The 20,299-nt window shown below is 48.5% G+C and overlaps 12 non-coding genes across 12 annotated transcripts; all 12 read right to left on the reverse strand.

Moving 5' to 3' along the window:
• Positions 1-14,134: 14,134 nt before the first annotated feature.
• On the reverse strand, positions 14,135-14,246 carry TRNAL-CAA (transfer RNA leucine (anticodon CAA)). The gene is made up of 2 exons: positions 14,209-14,246; positions 14,135-14,180 (listed from the first exon to the last, which is right to left on the reverse strand). It is a non-coding gene; the product is annotated as a tRNA-Leu (tRNA).
• Positions 14,247-14,541: 295 nt separating this feature from the next.
• Positions 14,542-14,614, reverse strand: TRNAV-AAC (transfer RNA valine (anticodon AAC)). Its single transcript has one exon. It is a non-coding gene; the product is annotated as a tRNA-Val (tRNA).
• A 386-nt stretch (positions 14,615-15,000) lies between these two features.
• TRNAP-AGG (transfer RNA proline (anticodon AGG)) lies at positions 15,001-15,072 on the reverse strand. Its single transcript has one exon. It is a non-coding gene; the product is annotated as a tRNA-Pro (tRNA).
• Positions 15,073-15,506: 434 nt separating this feature from the next.
• Positions 15,507-15,579, reverse strand: TRNAV-UAC (transfer RNA valine (anticodon UAC)). Its single transcript has one exon. It is a non-coding gene; the product is annotated as a tRNA-Val (tRNA).
• Positions 15,580-15,963: 384 nt separating this feature from the next.
• On the reverse strand, positions 15,964-16,035 carry TRNAP-UGG (transfer RNA proline (anticodon UGG)). Its single transcript has one exon. It is a non-coding gene; the product is annotated as a tRNA-Pro (tRNA).
• Positions 16,036-16,954: 919 nt separating this feature from the next.
• Positions 16,955-17,066, reverse strand: TRNAL-CAA (transfer RNA leucine (anticodon CAA)). The gene is made up of 2 exons: positions 17,029-17,066; positions 16,955-17,000 (listed from the first exon to the last, which is right to left on the reverse strand). It is a non-coding gene; the product is annotated as a tRNA-Leu (tRNA).
• A 295-nt stretch (positions 17,067-17,361) lies between these two features.
• TRNAV-AAC (transfer RNA valine (anticodon AAC)) lies at positions 17,362-17,434 on the reverse strand. The gene has a single exon. It is a non-coding gene; the product is annotated as a tRNA-Val (tRNA).
• A 385-nt stretch (positions 17,435-17,819) lies between these two features.
• Positions 17,820-17,891, reverse strand: TRNAP-AGG (transfer RNA proline (anticodon AGG)). The gene has a single exon. It is a non-coding gene; the product is annotated as a tRNA-Pro (tRNA).
• Positions 17,892-18,325: 434 nt separating this feature from the next.
• TRNAV-UAC (transfer RNA valine (anticodon UAC)) lies at positions 18,326-18,398 on the reverse strand. The gene has a single exon. It is a non-coding gene; the product is annotated as a tRNA-Val (tRNA).
• A 383-nt stretch (positions 18,399-18,781) lies between these two features.
• On the reverse strand, positions 18,782-18,854 carry TRNAP-CGG (transfer RNA proline (anticodon CGG)). Its single transcript has one exon. It is a non-coding gene; the product is annotated as a tRNA-Pro (tRNA).
• A 929-nt stretch (positions 18,855-19,783) lies between these two features.
• On the reverse strand, positions 19,784-19,895 carry TRNAL-CAA (transfer RNA leucine (anticodon CAA)). Its single transcript has 2 exons — positions 19,858-19,895; positions 19,784-19,829 (listed from the first exon to the last, which is right to left on the reverse strand). It is a non-coding gene; the product is annotated as a tRNA-Leu (tRNA).
• A 295-nt stretch (positions 19,896-20,190) lies between these two features.
• TRNAV-AAC (transfer RNA valine (anticodon AAC)) lies at positions 20,191-20,263 on the reverse strand. The gene has a single exon. It is a non-coding gene; the product is annotated as a tRNA-Val (tRNA).
• Between the last annotated feature and the right edge of the window lie 36 nt (positions 20,264-20,299).

Raw genomic sequence — 20,299 nt, forward strand, 5'->3', positions numbered from 1 at the left:
CCGGGGAGGCTCTCCCCAGCCTGGCTAGGGTTCGGAAGGTGGGACCGGACCCGGGGCTTGAACTCCATCTGGCCAGGCCCCGAGGGTGCTGGAGCCCCCTGTCCCGCAGGCCACCAGTGGGTCCGGGCGCTGGGGACGGGGCTCCACCGGTTCCCGGGGAGGCTCTCCCCAGCCTGGCTAGGGTTCGGAAGGTGGGACCGGACCCGGGGCTTGAACTCCATCTGGCCAGGCCCCGAGGGTGCTGGTACCCCTCCGTCCAGCAATCCGGCCGGGGGTCCGGGGCGCCCGGGACGGAGGGTCCACCGGGGGCCCAGGGGAGGCTCTCCCCGGCCCGGCCTAGGGTTCGGAAAGCCGGGACTGGGGCCGGGGACCGGGCCCGGGGCTTGAGCCCCGTCCGGCAGGGCCCAGTGGTGCGGGAATCCCCCCTCCGTCCTGCAAGCCGGCCGGGGGTCGGAGGCGCCCGGGACGGAGGGTCCATCAGGGCCCGGGGAGGCCTGAAGCCCCGGAGCCCTGCAGCCCCAGAGACCTGCAGCTTTGCAGCCCCCGGAACCCTGCAGCCCCAGAGCCCTGCAGCTCCGGGGCAGACAGATTGGCGTCATTTTGGTCCCGGCCATCTGGTCGCCCCTCTCGCCTCGGCCATCTGGTCGCCCTGGAAGTCATGATGAGGTGCCATTCTGAGGTTCCGTGACGATTTTATTCGTGTTTGTAACATTGTCGTAAATACATAATTTTGGTATCAGTGAACCGCAAATGATCCATTTAGTATATCCTGGTGTTTTCGCTATGCTACGAGCAAGAGCACTCCTGTTACCAACACATTTGTGATTTACCCATGGCATCCATCTTAGAACACGGAAGCCATTTTGTATTCCTTGCCCTCACATAGTCAATGGACACGCAATGACTTCTTCTTATTTAAGGACACGTAGGCCTTAACCGGCGATTCACCTTGCGAGTGACACGTGCACCTTAGGCCAGCAACGCTGTAGCAGCATGACTCGGCAAGAACTGCCTCCCCAGCCTGAGGCCAGTCCTGCTATACTGGTTCTTGTGTTCGTTGGCCTGATCATGATTAGGCGGCCGAAGCTGGTAACCGTGCCCATTTACGACCCACAAACATTTCTTATCCTGTCTTTCTATCTTCTGCACCTGGCTCTGCTCCTTTCCTTCTGGGCCTTTATTAGGGGGAGGTAACGAAATTTACGATGAGGCGGTCCGGGTCTTGAATGAAGAATTGACATGGGATTATGATGGACTAGTGGGAACCCCTCATTCGTAATGTTTTGACATCAGATACTGTTGACGATTCCTGTGCAACGCCAAATATTTATTGTTTAAGACACGAATGTTTAGAACTGTGGTAACATGTAAAGAATTTGCCTGAAGCCCAATATTTAGTATATAAGGAGCAACCCTCTTTTTACAAATTGAACAGGCTCCTAGATACTGCCCATGTGTAGTTTCTGTGACTTCTGTGTCCCTGCAGTAATAAACCTTTGGTCTTTGACGCCACCATCGAGAAGCCCGTGTTTCTGTTTGTTTTGTGCACCGAGACAGGTGGAACTCCGGGGTCTTTGGGTGTTATCCCTGACACCTCTGGACGGAACCAAAAAGTCCAGAACTCCAATTGGCGCCCAACGTCGGGCGACGTCATTCGGTACCGGTCCAAAAGCCTGAAGAGTTCGAGGAGCTTCGTGTGAAGATTTCAGAGGGAGGCGCCCCACTTCATCGATCCCGGCATATCGCAAAAGTGGCCCCGACGTTCTCTTCCACGAGGGTTCCCGTTCAGACGGCTGCAGTGGTCCGTTGCCTTGACCGTCGCCCTGTCTTGGACCCGAGGTGCAGTCCTCAGTACGGCGAAACGTGACGGGTTTCTCCTTGGTGACGTCTTCAGTGCCTCAGTTAAGTATTCAGTGGTTGCTAGTTGGTTATTTTGTAAGGGTTGCTCCTATTTGGATAATCCTTTTTAGTTCTCAGTTCAGTTCAGTTCTGTAAGGTTATCACTGGTCATTCTGGTTACGATAATCATTCTGTTCAGTTCAGGTATCGATACATTTGTCAGTTCTGGTAGGCCTAAGTTCTTGGTTCGAGTGCGCATCTTTTCTGTTTGTGTCTTGTTTGTTTTGTGTGCCGGATTATAAAATGGTAAGTCGGAAAAATTGTATGTTGTCTTGTTTTGGTTGCAACAGTGATTCCCAGTTGGAGGACTCGTGTTTGGTTCCTCCGATTGGAACTCCCCTTTATGATCTTTATTGCAAGTTTGGTGTGGGCCCTATCTCTTATAACGAGATATGGATCCACTACACAGAGAAAGATGGTGTCCTTAGTTGGCCACTACATGGTAGTTTTGAACCTGAAGTTCTCGATAATCTAGAAAGAAGGTTGTTTAAGAAGAAAGCCCGGCCGGCAATGTTTGATTCTTTCCGTTATTGGCGAAAAGAATCTAAACAGAGAGAAATTAAAAAGTTGAAGAAAGAACAGAAAGAGCAAGAGTTGACTTTAGAACAGTCTGCTAGGCAGCTGCAACTCAACGAGTCTGAGAAAGCGATGGAGGTGGCCGATAGAGAGCGTAATTTAGCGATAGACAAGTGCTATCCTGCTTTGCCATCGAGTACGGCTAAGATAGTAGAGGACCCTGAAAAGGATCCCCTGTTGTCTTACTTGTTACGATCACCCCCACCGTATGCACAGGGTGCTACGGCTCCACCTATACCGAATGTTCAATTACCGGTTGCTGGACAACCTGGTGTCCCTGTTCCCGCTCCCCTGAATCAAGTTCCTGTACCTCCTGTAGTCAATATTAATGTTCCTTCGACAACCCCTCTTCTAGGGTTGCCGGCTTCTTTACCTATGCCTGTGTCGCTCACACCTGCTACTTCACAAGCTATTTTGCCTGCTACTCCTACTGTTCCTGATCTATCTGTTCCAACTGCTACTCTATTCACTGCCTCTGCTAATATTATGACTCCGCTTTCTGTTCGTCGAAGAATCACTGATTCTGTCTCTAATATTCTATCTCCCTTCTATAAAACTCTGATTAAGACTCCTACCTCTGACTCTGTGCAGAGACGTAGTCAGCTTCCCAGTACTGAAGAAAGAGGAATATTAGATTCCACTGCTCTTAGATGGGTTTCGAAAGTTGGAAGATATAATGTACAAGATGTATTAGATACATTTATGCAATGGAACGAACCGACACAACGATATGTGTTCGATGAAATGTGTTTTCTTCTACGTGAGGAATTGGAAGAGGATGACCCTGAATCAAATCTAGGAGAATTAATTAATGTTCAGAAAGAGTTTGCTGCAGGTATGATAGTTGGACAAAATATAAAAGAAGCGATGGAACTGATTTTAAGTTATAGGAATGACCCATCCCTTCGTTCACCAAGAGAATTAGAGAAACGTAGTACGAAACAAAATCGTCAATATCCAATGAGAGAGGTTCCACCAATTTGGCGTGAAGCTGTGCAAGCTAATGTAAACCTTGGTATTGCAGCCGCTCCGGCCCAATTCCAGAGAGTATGGATACATATTCCATGGAAGCGAGCTGAAGTGTTAGCAGTAAAACAGGCCTTGCCAGATCCGCGTAAAAATCCTGCAGGGTACTACAAAGAGTTGGCTCAGACAGTTGACGCTTGTGTATTGAATTTGGCTGACATAGATCTGCTATTTGGTAATGTAGTACCACAACCAATTTGGGCTAAAATTCGTAAAGAGAATCATCCAGTTGCCCTAGGTGGTGACTGGGCAGCTATAATTGCAGCGGATGGTCAACAAATAGGTGGTTCCAAACCTGAACCTTTAATTGCTAACTTGCCTGGTAGAATAATCGATTTAATGAAAACCTTGATGCCAGCATTGCGCGTTAACTGGGACAAATTGTCCGCGTGCAAACAAAAGAAAGACGAAAGCGTCTCCGACTTTTTCACAAGATTCGAGGAGACTTTCGTGGATCATAGTGGTCAGGATATGAGCACAGAAGGAGGCCAGAGATTATTTGTTGATAAATTTGTGCACAATCTGTTGCCAGAACTTAGTAGTAAATTAAAGAATTCTGAAAGTGCGTGGGCTGTCTCTACGACTGCGCAAATACTTGCGACTGCTCAGTACTATGAAAATAGGGATAAAGAAGAGAAGGAAAAATCAGATAAAAAGACGAAAGATTTAAAAACTAAAGTACTTTTACAGCAAGCTTATCCGCCTCGCATGAATCAAACTAATATGCAGCAAGGGTCATATCAAAGAACGGATTATAATTTTCAAAGGCCACAATACCAATGGAATCAATGTGCTTATTGCAAAAAGGAAGGTCATTACAAAAGTGAGTGTCCAGTTCGAACGCAAAATAATGCTGCGGCAGCTCAGAGAGGTCGTGGTAGTTCTATGCAAAACTCTAGAGGTCGAGGACGAGGTGCTATGCCTCCACAGACAAGTGATCGCCCCTCTAATTATTTCGACCAGCGAAATGGACAATCTGCCCAACAGAATAGGTCTCCACAGTATCATGTCGAAGACTATTATGAAACTAGTGAGGAAGTTCAGCAAAGTGAATACTAGGACAGCCATGGACAAAGAGAGGGAGTAGTATCAGTACCAGTAGATCAGAGTGGGCCTTATGTCGCAGTAGCAACATCAGGTATAGTCGAACCGTTTCTGTTGGATACTGGTGCAGCAAAAAGTTCTATCATACATGCGAAACTCCCTGGCGCACCTTTGTCTGGCTCAACAAACGTTTCAGTAGGTTTTTCGGGCGCCCCTGTTCACAACCCTGTTTCTGGTCCTTTGTCTATTTCTGTTGGACCCCGTCAATTGAAAGCACCCCTGATTTTGACGACAGGTTGTAACGAAAATCTGCTTGGTTTAGACTTGTTAAAACGCCTGTACGCGACATTGTACTGTTCTCCAGCAGGAGTACAGCTTACGTTGGGTAAAAGAATAATCTCCCCGATGTACTTGTCGATGGATGCGCTCCCACCAGAGCTGCGTTCACTCCCTGATGCTCTTTGGGCGACTGGTCCTAATGATGTAGGTCTATTGGAAATTCCACCCTATGTAGTAACTTTGAAAGCAAATGTCAAACTTCCACGAATTCCACAATACAGAATCTCTAGTGAAGGTGAGCGTGCGCTCCTACTGATAGTACAAGACCTGATCAAGAAAGACGTTATAGAAGAAACTAGAGGTAATGTCTGTAATAGTCCTGTACTGCCTATTTTGAAACGAACTGACCCAACAAAGCCTCCAGTATATAGGTTCGTAATTGATCTTAGAGAGGTTAATAAAATTGTGATCCCACAGTTTCCTGTGGTACCAGACATTACTGCATTGTTAACGTTGATTCCTGCTACAGCAGCATGGTTTTCAGTTGTCGACTTGAAAAATGCCTTTTTCAGCATTCCGATAGCCGAGGAAAGCAGAGATATCTTCGGTTTCTCTCTAGGAGGATGAAGTTTCAGATTTAAACGCGCTCCACAAGGTTATTGTGAAAGCCCATCCATTTACAGTCAAGCATTAAAAAGCCAGTTAGATTCCTTCGTACTTCCTCGTGGTTCTGCTTTAGTACAGTATGTCGATGATCTTCTAGTGGCTGCCGATGACAAGGAAACTTGCAAAACAGCTACGATTTCTTTATTGCATCACTTGTCAGATTTGAATCACAAGGTGTCACCTTCAAAAATGCAATACTGCTGCCAAGAAGTGACCTACCTAGGTCATCTCTTGTCAAAGGAGGGAAGGAAGTTGACCCCAGAGAGAATAAAAGCAATTACACAGATGAATGTTCCTAGCACGCAGAGAGAAGTACGTGCCTTTTTAGGTATTACCTCATATTGTAGGCAATGGATCCCAAATTTTTCTCTTCTAGCAAAACCATTGGTAGCCTTGCCTTGACTGGGAAAGGTGTTCCGAGTCCGGTACCATGGTCTGCTGAATGTCAGCAGAGTTTTTCTGAGTTACGAAATGCACTGTGTTCAGCACCTGTATTGGGTACACCCGACTACAGTAAGCCATTCACGCTCTATGTCCACGAGAGAGAAGGTTGTGCATTGAGTGTTTTGACGCAGAAATTTGGTGATAAACAACGCCCTTGTGCGTATTTTTCATCAACATTAGATCCAGTAGCTAGAGCGTTGCCTAGTTGCTTGAGAGCTACAGCCGCAGCTGCAGCTTCCATTCGACAATCTGCTGGTTTAGTAATGAACAACATGCTAGTAGTTATGGTTCCTCATGCTGTGGATACACTCATGAACCGAACCAAGACGCAACACCTTACCAGTGCTAGATTATCAGGTTATGAACTGACACTGTTAGCTAGTCATATTCAGATCAAAAGATGCAATGTATTGAATCCAGCAACATTGTTGCCGACTAGCCAAGAGTCGAGTGATTCCGAACCACACGACTGTTGTTTCAAAACTGAGGAAGAAACAAAAGGACGAATCGATCTAAAAGACACTCCGTTATCAGATCCAGATGGCACGTTGTATGTTGATGGGTCTTGCTTCAAATTGGAGAATGGTGATGTGACTGCTGCTTATGCAGTAACAACTTTGAGTACGATTGTGGAGACTGCAAGAGTGAGTCAGAATTCTGCCCAGGCTGCAGAATTGATCGCGCTAACAAGAGCGTGCGTTTTAGCTAAGGGAAAGAGAGTGAATGTGTTCACAGATAGTCAGTACGCGTTCGGCGTGGCCCATAGTTTTGGCCGTTTGTGGAAAGAAAGAGGTTTCATTACGTCCCATGGGACTAAGATTCAACATGGTCAGCTAGTTAATGACTTGTTGGAATCTCTAACCTGGCCGACTGAAGTTGCGATTGTGAAATGCAGTGCTCATAAAGCAATCACGGATGATGTTGGTCGTGGGAATGCTTTTGCTGATGAGATTGCAAAACAGACAGCTAGAAATATGATGAGTAGAATGTATGTTGCAACGTCTGCAAGATGGATTTCTGAGTCTGGAATGTGTGAGAACACAGTGGAAAGCGTGAAGGAAATTCAGAAAGAGGCGACTGAGGAGGAAAAACTTGCATGGAGAGAGAGCACGGGTAAATTGGACTCGAGTGGGTGTTGGATTGATTTGTCGGAACAACAGCGTTGGATGTTGCCTGATGCGTATGTGCTTGCAGTAGTAACGATGGCACATGGAACAGCGCACATCAGTTCAAAAGGGATTTGTAAGATGTTGGCTCCGGTCTGGAAAAATGACGGGATTAGTAAGTGTGCAGAGAGAGTGGTGAGAAATTGTATGGTATGCTTGATGCATAATCCTGGCAAGGGAATCCCCACACCTGCAGGTCACTTCGCTCCTCCTTCCTGCCCCTTTGAGGTGATCCAGCTAGACTTCATTCACATGGATCGTTGCAATAATCTGAAATACGTCCTAGTGGTAGTTTGTGCTTTCTCCAGATGGATCGAAGCATACCCACTGAAGGACAATACTGCCTTATCCACTGCCAAAATTCTTCTTAAAGAATACTTCCCCAGATACGGAATGCCACGGATTGTATGGTCAGACAACGGAAGTGAGTTCGTAGGGAAAGTTATGCAGAGTGTGTGTGCCGGCCTAGGGATTAGACAGAAGTTTCATAGTGCGAATCATCCCCAGTCCGCGGGTTTAGTCGAGGGTTACAATGGTACCCTTAAACTGAAACTTGCTAAGATACAAGCATCCACGGGTTTGTCCTGGCCAGACGCATTGCCTTTGGCTTTGCTATCAACAAGAGCGACTGTACATTCTAGAGTAGGGCTTAGTCCTTATGAAATAGTTTTTGGTCGTCCTGCAAATGTTTGGGGGGTACCTAGACCGAAAGAATTTAAGCAGCTGGAATACCCAATGTTAATTGATTACCTTTTCGACTTGACTGCTAAATTGAGTCTTATTCACCAACAGGTTTTCGATGCATTGCCAAAGCCACCGGAGAGTCCAGGCCATCAGCTGAAACCGGGTGATCAGGTGGTCATCAGAAATTTTGCAAGAACAAAAAATCTTCAGCCCAGATTCATTGGCCCTTTCCAAGTCCTGCTAGCAACGAGAACTGCTATTCGTGTGGCCGGAAGGAAAAATTGGATCCATACGACACATGCTAAACGTGTGCCTCTGCCACTTCCTTACGACAACTGGGTAAAGAAAGGAATCGGTGCCTCTGAAACGGAACAAGTCCCCAGGTTCATACCTTTCAGCGATGCAGAACTAATCACGGATTCACCAAATTCTGACTCTCCTCCTGAAACTGCTCTTTTGAACCCTGAACATTTGTCATCCACACCCAATGAACATTTGCCATCTGCACCAAAAGAACATTTGCCATCGGCGAACGTGAACATTGCAACGTCAGCTGAAAATACATTGTTTCCAGATCAGACAGCTCCTGCAAAACTGAGATACAACTTACGTTCTCGCAATATGGACAAATAAAGCAGGAAACTGCCTATTTTCAGATTTGAATTTGCTATACATTGCCTCCAGCCAGGAAGTTTGCTAATACTTTGTATTGTTTCTTTTTGTTTTAAAATTGCCTTGCCGTCTGGGTAGCCGTAGGGTCGTGGCTGTGTGCCTAGTTGAATCTGCAGGGGTCAGACACAAGGTCGATCTTTCTGTTAGTTCTGGGAACTCCCAGGGCTGATAGAGGCATTTTCATCTACGTACACATCATCAGTGGTCGCGAACGGTCGTAGAAGATGGAGCTTCCTGAGCTACAACGAGAAAATGTAATTTATGTTCGCAGAAATAGACTGTACAGAATACTTCACAGCAGATGCTTTCTAATGCAATGTGCAGTTACATTTTTAATTGTTTTGATAACGTTGGTGGGTGGAATCATCTTTGGTGTACATTTGATTTTTATGCCAGTAACTACAGTACCTCCCCTTGATCCTACTACTTCTACGGTTTCTTCTATGCATTCTTTTCACTCATTTCCTGAACACGAACAAGCTCGACGCTCAGAATTTATTAACAATACATTTGTACAGCTCTTGCATCAACACCAACTGATAGTTAATACTACAGACTGCTGGGTGTGTGGCTTGATACCCCACACTATGGATAAAGGCATTCCCTATCTAGTCTTGCCTTTCAGCTATAATGGATCATTTCAGGCCTTTCAGACCATTTTTTCATATGCCCTTGAAACCTATCCTCCGCGTCCACCACGGTCCACTAAATACAACTCAGCCAACAAAGCTTTAGTCCAGGGAATTATTGACATGATTAAAGACGTCAATAATACTCCATCTTATCCTAGAGGTGAATTACTGGTGTATTTGAGTTGGAACTCTACAGAGTATCGCCTTAGTTTGGGAGAAAACAAGCGTAAAAGCTCCACTTCAGTTTGGGTCGTGCCTCACCAAGGGCAGGTCTGTTTGCAAGGAAATGGGAGAAATCCGAGAGCTCAGCTAGGGAGGAGTGAGTGCGTTGAGACTTACGTATTTCCGTCTAACTCCTCCCCTGCCTTTCTGACTGCTAGGGGTACCTACTTCATTTGTCAGGACAGAGCATATACATGGCTGCCTGCTGACTTTTCAGGTTCATGTTATATTGCTCGATTGTTACCCCCGACATACACTGCTTCTTCAGATTATCACAAAACCAGAGTAGCAAGAGGTGTCTTCAGCAAGGAAGATACCGCTGGTCAAGAAGCTGGAGACTTTTTCAAAGGTTTCCTTCCGTTTTGGGGGCCTATGGCTAATAGTAGAAATCTTCGTCAACTAACACGGGTAGTTGAATCTACTATTACAGAAACTGCAGGTGCCCTTAGTAACTTAACAGCTGAGCTTCAGGCGGATCGTCTCATGACGTTGCAGAACCGTATGGTTCTAGACGTAATACTTGCAGATCGAGGTGGGGTATGCAGAATGATCCAATCGAGCTGCTGTGTCTTTATTCCAAATAATGCTCCAACAGTCTATGAAGCAATCTCTAAGCTACATAAGATTTCCGACTCTATACACGTAGATAAGGGAAACTGGTCCTTCATGGAGTGGTTTTGGACTCTGGTATCAGCGTGGGGATGGAAGGTTCTGATGGTTATTGGTGTCATCCTAGTATTTCTGTTCTCGTGCTGTCTTATTATCCAATGCGGTCCCGCTCTGTGTAGCCTCTGTGCTGCAACCTGTTTCAGAAAACCACCTGCATTAGGAGAAAAGGCACGAGACAGGATGATGATACAACGACATGTCACTGACCTAATGAGCATAGAATTAGACTCTGACTCTGATATAGACTGAGTAATTGCCTATGTAAGGGCAAAAGGAGGGTCTGAGGTTCCGTGACGATTTTATTCGTGTTTGTAACATTGTCGTAAATACATAATTTTGGTATCAGTGAACCGCAAATGATCCATTTAGTATATCCTGGTGTTTTCGCTATGCTACGAGCAAGAGCACTCCTGTTACCAACACATTTGTGATTTACCCATGGCATCCATCTTAGAACACGGAAGCCATTTTGTATTCCTTGCCCTCACATAGTCAATGGACACGCAATGACTTCTTCTTATTTAAGGACACGTAGGCCTTAACCGGCGATTCACCTTGCGAGTGACACGTGCACCTTAGGCCAGCAACGCTGTAGCAGCATGACTCGGCAAGAACTGCCTCCCCAGCCTGAGGCCAGTCCTGCTATACTGGTTCTTGTGTTCGTTGGCCTGATCATGATTAGGCGGCCGAAGCTGGTAACCGTGCCCATTTACGACCCACAAACATTTCTTATCCTGTCTTTCTATCTTCTGCACCTGGCTCTGCTCCTTTCCTTCTGGGCCTTTATTAGGGGGAGGTAACGAAATTTACGATGAGGCGGTCCGGGTCTTGAATGAAGAATTGACATGGGATTATGATGGACTAGTGGGAACCCCTCATTCGTAATGTTTTGACATCAGATACTGTTGACGATTCCTGTGCAACGCCAAATATTTATTGTTTAAGACACGAATGTTTAGAACTGTGGTAACATGTAAAGAATTTGCCTGAAGCCCAATATTTAGTATATAAGGAGCAACCCTCTTTTTACAAATTGAACAGGCTCCTAGATACTGCCCATGTGTAGTTTCTGTGACTTCTGTGTCCCTGCAGTAATAAACCTTTGGTCTTTGACGCCACCATCGAGAAGCCCGTGTTTCTGTTTGTTTTGTGCACCGAGACAGGTGGAACTCCGGGGTCTTTGGGTGTTATCCCTGACACCTCTGGACGGAACCAAAAAGTCCAGAACTCCAATGCCTCCCGGATCCCAGCCAGGGCTCCAGGAGGTCGGGTACTTTCGCGCCTTGGGTCCCCTCTGTCACCTCGTGTGCACAGATTGCAAGAAAGTCAGGTAATTTCCCTCCGGATTACTAGGGACAGGGTACGCCCGGACACCCCTCCAAGGTTGGTGGTTCTCTGCTAGGGGGACCAGATGGGCTATGCCTGGGTAACACCTCCCTAGGCCACCCGGGGCTTCCTTCCTCCAGGCCAACGGCTTGTCAAATTGCCCAGGACGGGCTCCATGGCTCTTGGGCAGTCGTCCCCCGGGCGTCCGGGGCTCCATCCCTGCCGACGGCATGGAAAAGTGCCCGGGACGGGCTCCATACGTCCCGGGCAGTCCTCCCCCGGGCGTCCGGGGCACCCATCTCCAGGAGGCCAACAGCATGGCAAAGTACCCGGGACGGGCTCCATGGGTCCCGGGCAGTCCTCCCCCAGGCATCCGGGGCTTCCATCTCCAGGCCAACGGCAGGTCAAAGTGCCCAGGACGGGCTCCACGGGTCCCTGGCAGTCCTCCCCCACCGGGCGTCCGGGGCTCCCTTCCCCAGGCCAACGGCATGCCAGAGTGCCCAGGACGGGCTCCACGAGTCCCGGGCGTCCGGGGCTCCCTTCCCCGGGACACCGGCTTGTCAGAGTGCCCATGACGGGCTCCACGGGTCCCGGGTATCTGGGACTCCCTTCCCTGGGCCAACGGCATGCCGGAGTTCCCAGGACAGGCTCCACGGGTCCCGGGCGTCCGGGGCTCCCTTCCCCGGTCCGACGGCTTGTCAGAGTGCCCAGGACGGGCTCCACGGCTCCCGGGCGTCCGGGGTTCCCTTCCCCGGGTCAGCGGCATGTCAGAGTGCCCAGGACGAGTTCCACGGGTCCCGGGCAGTCCTCCCCCGGGCGTCCGGGGCTCCCTTCCCCGGGCCGTCGGCAGGTCAGAGTGCCCAGGACGGGCTCCATGGGTCCCGGACAGTCCTCCCCCCGGGCGTCCGGGGCTCCCTTCCCGGGGCAGACGGCAGGTCAGAGTGCCCAGGACGGGCTCCACGGGTCCCGGGCAGTCCTCCCCCCGGGCGTCCGGCGCTCCCTTCTCCAGGCCGATGGCAGGTCAGAGTGACCAGGACGGGCTCCACGGGTCCCGGGCAGTCCTCTCCCGGGCGTACGTGGTTGTCCGACAGATTCGGGCAGATGTGCTTTTACGAACCGGATCGGAATCGGCCCAAATAATAATAATATTAATCCACATTTGTAAGGCGCACAATCACCCGTAAGGGTCTCTAGGCGCTAGGGGCCGTCGGGAAGATTAAGCAAGCTATTGCCCAGAGTCACATGGTGCTGGGCTAATCTGCCGCCGGTGCCGGGGATCGAACCGTGATCCCCAGATTCCGGAGTCAGCCGCCCTAGGCGCGGCGCCAGCTATTGCCCAGAGTCACATGGTGCTGGGCTAATCTGCGGCCGGTGCCGTGGATCGAACCCTGATCTCTGGGATGCTCGAGGGTTACTACGCGCTCTACAAAAACCTTAAATAAAAAAATCTCCAGATTCCGGAGTCAGCCGCCCTAGCCGCGGCGCCAGCTATTTCCCAGAGTCACCTGGTGCTGGGCTAATCTGCCGCCGGTGCCGGGGATCGAACCGTGATCTCCAGATTCCGGAGTCAGCCTCCCTAGCCGCGGCGCCAGCTGTTTCCCAGAGTCACGTGGTGCTGGGCTAATCTGCGGCCGGTGCCGGGGATCGAACCCTGATCTCTGGGATGCTCGAGGGTTACTACGCGCTCTACAAAAACCTTAAATTAAAAAATCTCCAGATTCCGGAGTCAGCCGCCCTAGCCGCGGCGCCAGCTATTTCCCAGAGTCACCTGGTGCTGGGCTAATCTGCCGCCGGTGCCGGGGATCGAACCGTGATCCCCAGATGGAGATATCCCAAAAATCTGGCATGGATACGGCCCGCCAGGACAGGTTTGGGCACCCCTGCCCTAGACCAATGAGCCTGAGTGGCCAGGAGACATTTTGAACAATTTCTGAAGCGTCTTTCAGAAAAAAGCAGGGCTATTTGGCTAGTCTCCCTCTAAGTGAGCCTCACAACGTCATGTTTTCTCTCAAGTTGTTGTTTTTTCACTCTAGCAAGAAAGGGGGCAGCCAATCTCCTATCAGCCAGTGAGCAGAAAAAAGGCACAGATGAGAACAGCAAGCACTTTCTGGCAATTGTTCTCCTCTGCAAGTCCTGGACCCTTGCCCCATAGACTTCCACACCAGAAGCAATGAAGGGCCCACCATTTCCTGCGCCTGAGAAAGAGGGGTTTGATATTTGGATTCAAACGCGCTCGCTCAGCGCTCGATCAGGCGAGATTTATATGAGTGGCTCACAGGCCTGAAACACTCACCTGGGAGACCCAGAGTGGTTGACTTCTCAGTATAGCCATTGTTGGGCGAGTCACCTCCTTTCCTCCTGCCTCAATCTAGAATTGGCTGCAAATCATAGGAGAGAGTGCAATGCCCGTGTGCAGTGCCTACTCCCAGCTACCTCTCTGTCTTCCTTATGTAAATTAGAATTTGCAAGGGGGGACCAATGGCATTCTGCTCCTCCCACATAACCAGGAAGCCCTGTTGAACATGTCTGCCTGTGTTTTTGCAGGGACAGTGCCTTCTCTGCCCAAAAGGTGGCAGGAGAGCCTCACAACAAATGATGGGATCAACTGCTTAGTTAGAAACCCAGCATGGCAGTTACTGTGATGGAGTGCAAATTTAATGGAAGGTGTGCCTGAGGTGTCATTTCCAGAAATCCATGGAATTGTGATTGAGGGCCCAGCCTGATTGTTGGTGGATTTCTCTTCACATGCTACAGGTTCCTGCAAAGATTGTGGTGTTTGCCGGGAACGCACTGCAAAAAACAGGAAGATTTACGGGTGTAAAAGGGACCTGTCAGAAGTGGGATTTGAACCCACGCCTCCATGAGGAGACCAGAAGGCTCAGCTACACTGAAGATCAAGCTCTCTTGAGTCTGGCGCCTTAGACCACTCGGCCATCCTGACGGCTCATGACGGGGGCTTAGGTCTAACTCTTCTATCTGCACCTGCCAATGTTTCCACTTACAACCTTCACAGCAATGTCACAGGTGTAAAGGCCCCAACAATACAACATAGCTTAAACAAAATAAAAATAGGCACAAGAACGACCCCCAGATGATGGATGCAGATAACTTTGTTTCGTCTTGCAAAGGTAAAGAAAGTTTCCCACGGCTCACTGTGTTCAAAGACCACCTCTTCTTAAACTTGCATTCAGATAATAAGGTTTTAGAGTGTGCACATAAAAGCAGCCAACGCTCAGTGTTTCTGCCCGGTCTCGAACTGGGGACCTTTCGCGTGTTAGGCGAACGTGATGACCACTACACTACAGAAACGACCTTGCTGCTTGCTACTGTTAAAGCAAAGTTCCTCTCAAGGCTTCATCCTACTTCTATTCTGCTGTATCAGCAGCGGCTCAGAATGTGCAGAACAAGTGTGAAAACCTCAGAGGTATCATCCAACATGCTTGCAATTAGACGTATTCAAAATTTACTTGTGCAGGCATCGACAGACAAATATCTGATGCCTAAATGTCTGCGAGTACAGCTTGGGAAAGCATCACCTGGGACACACTGAGACTAAGCAGGTATGCAGAAAAAGCACGGTGATCCATTTTTCTACTGAGGTTAGGAATATGTTAAGCAAAAAATCAACCGAGTATTACTAGAAATAGTCAGGCATAGTGCATTTTTAGTACGATTTGTATGTTTAGCTCTAAAAAGGGCTCGTCCGGGATTTGAACCCGGGACCTCTCGCACCCTAAGCGAGAATCATACCCCTAGACCAACGAGCCACGCAAGAGTCACCTCTGACACGGCTCCAGGGGTTAGTGGCAGCTAGTCGGTGAATGCTTCACCCAAAGCAAGCAACTGCACATGTTGCTCTCTTCTGCAATATGATTGCTGTCTTTTCCATGGCCGTCATCAAACAAGAAATTAAAAAGCCTCTGTCCTTCAGACAGTTTGTTTTCTCTAAGTGTCTGCTTGTGGTGAGGACAAGAAAAGCATTTCTGCTCTCATTCCTTGCTTTCATGAAGTAGGCCCACCCTTCAGAGCAAAGGGCGAGCAAGCGAATGGCGCAAGCTATCGTCACTTCTCTTTTCGAGCTGTCACTGAGATCCCTGGAGCACACTACGTCAGGTTGGTGAGGGATAGACAGCCTCTATTATCTCAGCTTTCCTATAAAGTCAGCCAGTAAAGGCAAACACTGTTAAAAACAGCAAACCGCTGTTTCTGCCCGGTCTCGAACCAGGGACCTTTAGCGTGTAAGGCGAACGTGATAACCACTACACTACAGAAACAGACACTAACTCAGGAATCTTGTTGGCATGTATTGGGCTGGAATGCACAGACTAAGGGCCAATGTCCTTGTAGCTCAAAGTTGGGCTCTCCTTACCCGGTCTCTATTTCTTTGGAAGACAGGAATGAGGACCACTTTTATTCCAAGAGGCGATTTTGAAACCATATCCTGAAATTACACTAGAAAAACACTATGCATGTAATGTTCCTACCATGCTGGTCTGGCCCAGAAAAGCAGTTGCAAAGAAGTCCTGCACTCCTTTATCACGCCACAAGTGGAAAATAGCGTGCAGGGTAAGGAACTTTCTCGACATACACAGCGTCTTATAGCATTGAAAAGAAGAAATGCTCCTATATTACAAGCATCCTGAAAATGTCCACAGCATGGGCTCGTCCGGGATTTGAACCCGGGACCTCTCGCACCCAAAGCGAGAATCATACCCCTAGACCAACGAGCCTGAGTGGCCCGGAGACATTTTGAACAATTTCTAAAGCGTCTTTCAGAAGAAAAGCAGGGCTATTTGGCTAGTCTCCCTCTAAGTGAGCCTCACAACGTCATGTTTTCTCTCAAGTTGTTGTTTTTTCACTCTAGCAAGAAAGGGGGCAGCCAATCTCCTATCAGCCAGTGAGCAGAAAAAAGGCACAGATGAGAACAGCAAGCACTTTCTGGCAATTGTTCTCCTCTGCAAGTCCTGGACCCTTGCCCCATAGACTTCCACACCAGAAGCAATGAAGGGCCCACCATTTCCTGCGCCTGAGAAAGAGGGGTTTGATATTTGGATTCAAACGCGCTCGATCAGGCTCGATTTATATGAGTGGCTCACAGGCCTGAAACACTCACCTGGGAGACCCAGAGTGGCTGACTTCTCAGTATAGCCATTGTTGGGTGAGTCACCTCCTTTCCTCCTGCCTCAATCTGGAATTGGCTGCAAATCATAAGAGAGAGTGCAATGCCCGTGTGCAGTGCCTACTCCCAGCTACCTCTCTGTCTTCCTTATGTAAATTAGAATTTGCAAGGGGGGACCAATGGCATTCTGCTCCTCCCACATAACCAGGAAGCCCTGTTGAACATGTCTGCCTGTGTTTTTGCAGGGACAGTGCCTTCTCTGCCCAAAAGGTGGCAGGAGAGCCTCACAACAAATGATGGGATCAACTGCTTAGTTAGAAACCCAGCATGGCAGTTACTGTGATGGAGTGCAAATTTAATGGAAGGTGTGCCTGAGGTGTCATTTCCAGAAATCCATGGAATTGTGATTGAGGGCCCAGCCTGATTGTTGGTGGATTTCTCTTCACATGCTACAGGTTCCTGCAAAGATTGTGGTGTTTGCCGGGAACGCACTGCAAAAAACAGGAAGATTTACGGGTGTAAAAGGGACCTGTCAGAAGTGGGATTTGAACCCACGCCTCCATGAGGAGACCAGAAGGCTCAGCTACACTGAAGATCAAGCTCTCTTGAGTCTGGCGCCTTAGACCACTCGGCCATCCTGACGTCTCATGAGGGTGGCTTAGGTCTAACTCTTCTATCTGAACCTGCCAATGTTTCCACTTACAACCTTCACAGCAATGTCACAGGTGTAAAGGCCCCAACAATACAACATAGCTTAAACAAAATAAAAATAGGCACAAGAACGACCCCCAGATGATGGATGCAGATAACTTTGTTTCGTCTTGCAAAGGTAAAGAAAGTTTCCCACGGCTCACTGTGTTCAAAGACCACCTCTTCTTAAACTTGCATTCAGATAATAAGGTTTTAGAGTGTGCACATAAAAGCAGCCAACGCTCAGTGTTTCTGCCCGGTCTCGAACCGGGGACCTTTCGCGTGTTAGGCGAACGTGATGACCACTACACTACAGAAACGACCTTGCTGCTTGCTACTGTTAAAGCAAAGTTCCTCTCAAGGCTTCACCCTACTTCTATTCTGCTGTATCAGCAGCGGCTCAGAATGTGCAGAACAAGTGTGAAAACCTCAGAGATATCATCCAACATGCTTGCAATTAGACGTATTCAAAATTTACTTGTGCAGGCATCGACAGACAAATATCTGATGCCTAAATGTCTGCGAGTACAGCTTGGGAAAGCATCACCTGGGACACACTGAGACTAAGCAGGTAGGCAGAAAAAGCACGGTGATCCATTTTTCTTCTGAGTTTAGGAATATGTTGCGCAACAATGCACCGAGTATTACTAGAAATAGTCAGGCATAGTGCATTTTTAGTATGATTTGTATGTTTAGCTCTAAAAAGGGCTCGTCCGGGATTTGAACCCGGGACCTCTCGCACCCTAAGCGAGAATCATACCCCTAGACCAACGAGCCACCCAAGAGTCACCTCTGACACGGCTCCAGGGGTTTGTGGCAGCTAGTCTGTGAATGCTTCACCCAAAGCAAGCAACTGCACATGTTGCTCTCTTCTGCAATATGATTGCTGTCTTTTCCATGGCCGTCATCAAACAAGAAATTAAAAAGCCTCTGTCCTTCAGACAGTTTGTTTTCTCTAAGTGTCTGCTTGTGGTGAGGACAAGAAAAGCATTTCTGCTCTCATTCCTTGCTTTCATGAAGTAGGCCCACCCTTCAGAGCAAAGGGCGAGCAAGCGAATGGCGCAAGCTATCGTCACTTCTCTTTTCGAGCTGTCACTGAGATCCCTGGAGCACACTACGTCAGGTTGGTGAGGGATAGACAGCCTCTATTATCTCAGCTTTCCTATAAAGTCAGCCAGTAAAGGCAAACACTGTTAAAAACAGCAAACCGCTGTTTCTGCCCGGTCTCGAACCAGGGACCTTTCGCGTGTAAGGCGAACGTGATAACCACTACACTACAGAAACAGACACTAACTCAGGAATCTTGTTGGCATGTATTGGGCTGGAATGCACAGACTAAGGGCCAATGTCCTTGAAGCTCAAAGTTGGGCTCTCCTTACCCGGTCTCTATTTCTTTGGAAGACAGGAATGAGGACCACTTTTATTCCAAGAGGCGATTTTGAAACCATATCCTGAAATTACACTAGAAAAACACTATGCATGTAATGTTCCTACCATGCTGGTCTGGCCCAGAAAAGCAGTTGCAAAGAAGTCCTGCACTCCTTTATCCCGCCACAAGTGGAAAATAGCGTGCAGGGTAAGGAACTTTCTCGACATACACAGCGTCTTATAGCATTGAAAAGAAGAAATGCTCCTATATTACAAGCATCCTGAAAATGTCCACAGCATGGGCTCGTCCGGGATTTGAACCCGGGACCTCTCGCACCCGAAGCGAGAATCATACCCCTAGACCACGAGCCTGAGTGGCCAGGAGACATTTTGAACAATTTCTGAAGCGTCTTTCAGAAAAAAAGCAGGGCTATTTGGCTAGTCTCCCTCTAAGTGAGCCTCACAACGTCATGTTTTCTCTCAAGTTGTTGTTTTTTCACTCTAGCAAGAAAGGGGGCAGCCAATCTCCTATCAGCCAGTGAGCAGAAAAAAGGCACAGATGAGAACAGCAAGCACTTTCTGGCAATTGTTCTCCTCTGCAAGTCCTGGACCCTTGCCCCATAGACTTCCACACCAGAAGCAATGAAGGGCCCACCATTTCCTGCGCCTGAGAAAGAGGGGTTTGATATTTGGATTCAAACGCGCTCGCTCAGCGCTCGATCAGGCGAGATTTATATGAGTGGCTCACAGGCCTGAAACACTCACCTGGGAGACCCAGAGTGGCTGACTTCTCAGTATAGCCATTGTTGGGCGAGTCACCTCCTTTCCTCCTGCCTCAATCTAGAATTGGCTGCAAATCATAAGAGAGAGTGCCATGCCCGTGTGCAGTGCCTACTCCCAGCTACCTCTCTGTCTTCCTTATGTAAATTAGAATTTGCAAGGGGGGACCAATGGCATTCTGCCCCTCCCACATAACCAGGAAGCCCTGTTGAACATGTCTGCCTGTGTTTTTGCAGGGACAGTGCCTTCTCTGCCCAAAAGGTGGCAGGAGAGCCTCACAACAAATGATGGGATCAACTGCTTAGTTAGAAACCCAGCATGGCAGTTACTGTGATGGAGTGCAAATTTAATGGAAGGTGTGCCTGAGGTGTCATTTCCAGAAATCCATGGAATTGTGATTGAGGGTCCAGCCTGATTGTTGGTGGATTTCTCTTCACATGCTACAGGTTCCTGCAAAGATTGTGGTGTTTGCCGGGAACGCACTGCAAAAAACAGGAAGATTTACGGGTGTAAAAGGGACCTGTCAGAAGTGGGATTTGAACCCACGCCTCCATGAGGAGACCAGAAGGCTCAGCTACACTGAAGATCAAGCTCTCTTGAGTCTGGCGCCTTAGACCACTCGGCCATCCTGACGGCTCATGAGGGGGGCTTAGGTCTAACTCTTCTATCTGCACCTGCCAATGTTTCCACTTACAACCTTCACAGCAATGTCACAGGTGTAAAGGCCCCAACAATACAACATAGCTTAAACAAAATAAAAATAGGCACAAGAACGACCCCCAGATGATGGATGCAGATAACTTTGTTTCGTCTTGCAAAGGTAAAGAAAGTTTCCCACGGCTCACTGTGTTCAAAGACCACCTCTTCTTAAACTTGCATTCAGATAATAAGGTTTTAGAGTGTGCACATAAAAGCAGCCAACGCTCAGTGTTTCTGCCCGGTCTCGAACTGGGGACCTTTCGCGTGTTAGGCGAACGTGATGACCACTTCGCTACAGAAACGACCTTGCTGCATGCTACTGTTAAAGCAAAGTTCCT

The sequence above is a fragment of the Lissotriton helveticus genome, chromosome 10, assembly GCF_964261635.1.
Source record: "Lissotriton helveticus chromosome 10, aLisHel1.1, whole genome shotgun sequence".
In the NCBI taxonomy this organism is placed as follows: Eukaryota; Metazoa; Chordata; class Amphibia; order Caudata; family Salamandridae; genus Lissotriton; species Lissotriton helveticus.